The following is a 2,403-nucleotide window of genomic DNA, read 5'->3' as shown; positions in this document are numbered from 1 at the left end:
GTTGCTTAACTCCGTGGTTCTGGGGCAGGTATGCAGCAGGGAAGTTTCCCTCCCCCATCCCTGGTGGTCCAGGATCTGAGGCCGTGAATGGTCGTGGAGGCTGCTACGGCTTTGTGCTTTCTCCCTGTGCTGGGTGCATGGCCAGGCAAGCACAGAGCACTTTCACAGCACTGTTCGATGAGGCTTTCAAATACATGCTGTGGTCTCAAAAACAACCATTTCCTCCTCTGTGTGCTGTGAAATAGCAGCTTGAGGAGGAGAGCCAGCCACTGGGCATGTGTGAAGGATGCAGCACTGTTGAATCATAGAATCAGAATATGCTGAGTGGGAAGGGACCCGTCAGAATCATTAAGTCCAGATCCTGGCCCTGTGCAGGGCACCGCAAGAGTCACACCCTGTGCCTGTGAGCATTGTCCAAACACCATGAACTCTGACTTGGTGCTCTGATCACTTCCTATATGTGAAGCTATGGGGGGAGAAGATGGGGCCTTGTAGCGAACCTTTTTCCCCATCCACTTCTGTCTTTGCCAAGCTGAGGCATCTTCTTTTTTTTATGGTGAAAATGCAGCCAGCCGGTGAACACCTGAAAGAGGTGAGGGAAATGCGGACACGTGGATGCTGGCCTTTGCAGGAGATGCTGAGATGGCCAAGGCAACTGGGTTTCCAGCACCATGCTTGCTTCCTTGGGTTTTTTAGCCCTTCTTAGTTTGTGGATTAACATATGCCAGCACTGCCTGTTCCTGCTGTGCCAGGCGCGCCTGTTGGGCTGCCCTATCCACTCCTCAGAGTGTGGCCAGGAAGAAGACCCCAGGAGCAGCACCCTGGAGTTTTTCATACCCAGATCAGCCTGGCCTGTGAGTGGCACTGAGGCACAGCAGACTCCAATGGCTGGGCTGGGCACTTCCCAGTGAGTTTGCTGGGGGTCACTTGGGGGTCAGTGCACCCACAGCTGGGCAAGCAGCAGAGCACAGTAGTCCCTGCAGGATTCCCCTGCCCTGGATGGATCTCAGGGAAAGTGGCTCATCAGCAGCTGCATTACCTGGCAGCCTTTTGGGGCCAATCATAATCTCATGGTGATGCCAGCCTGTTGGGAATGGGGCCCTTCCTCTGTCTCTCTGCCTCACCAGCAGTGTCTCTGCTCCATAAAATTTCAGGAGCGTTTTTTAGCAAAGTTTCTGCTGCTAGGAGGAGCTGATCACACACAGACATCACTGCTAATCCTCAGTGGCACTGTAATTGCTCTCAGAAATTCAGTGCTCACCCACAGGCTTTCCAGGAATATCAGACACCTTTTGCTCTTCCCAAAGCAAAAACAATAAAGCCTGTATGTTTGCCTTCCCAAATTCGGACACACTCACAACTGAAGTGCTATGGGTATATATCGCCTCTGCAGCTGAAGAGAAACATGGGAGGATTGGGTGGCCTTGAGGAAAACAAAAGGAGTGGCCCCCAAAGCATCCCCAGTCTGCCTGGACCTGTAGCTGCTAAGGGTTTGTATTCCTGCAGGAGAAAGCTGTGTCTGTGGCCAGGCGGCATCCCCTGCTGCCCCCTGTGCAGGTGCTGCGTGTCCAGCGAGGAAGCAGGGATACAGCTTAATCTGTGCTTTCATTTAGCTTTTCAATTTGTCCTTTACGGGATTAAAGAAGAGTATTCACGATGTCAGATGCTCCATCTAGTGCTCACCTGAGGAACGAGCCCCCCACGTCGCAGGCCAAGCCTGGGACCAGAGGTGCCCTGTCGTGGTTGTTTGGGCATTGGGGATGGGAACCTCCACAAGAGCCAGGAGACTGGGGACGAACATGCCCAAAACTGGGTTAGACAAATTCATGAAGACTTTCGCGGCTGCTGAAAAAGCAGTAGTTTGAGTAAAAGTACTGCGTTCAGGAGACCCACAAGTCCTGAGTGGTGGCAGCTGTGAAGACCTGCCTGTGCTTGCCAGGGTGAGGGGTGCCTGTGGGGCCAGCACGTGTGCCCTATCCTTGGGTGCTGCACCATAACATGGGCACAAAAATCCTGGTAGCTCCCTCCTGCTGCTGCTGCTCCTGGGGACGGAGCAGCTCAACAGCTGCTTAGTTTTGGTGATGAGCATAGAAGCATTTAACAAATTGTCTTGGGTGTGAGGGCTGCTCTTCTGGGAAATTAGGTGGCTGAGGATGCCGGGCCTATGAGGGGCTACTTTAATAAAGGAAGAAAGAGGGGGGAAACCCACTGAACTTGCAAATGTTGCTCAGTTTGCTCTGCAATTTAGTCAGGACAGGAAAAAAAACCCACCCCACCCATAGTTGAGGCAGTCCCCATCCCCTCCTCTGCTGCAGGCCATGCCCCAAGGCATGTGAGATGCCATCCCGTGAGGGGCTGCCATGCCACGACTGGGCCCTGTGAGGGGCGGCCATGGCGGGGGGG

Source organism: Corvus brachyrhynchos, unplaced genomic scaffold, assembly GCF_000691975.1.
Source record: "Corvus brachyrhynchos isolate BGI_N302 unplaced genomic scaffold, ASM69197v1 scaffold279, whole genome shotgun sequence".
Taxonomy (NCBI): Eukaryota; Metazoa; Chordata; class Aves; order Passeriformes; family Corvidae; genus Corvus; species Corvus brachyrhynchos.
This window is presented reverse-complemented; position numbering follows the sequence as displayed.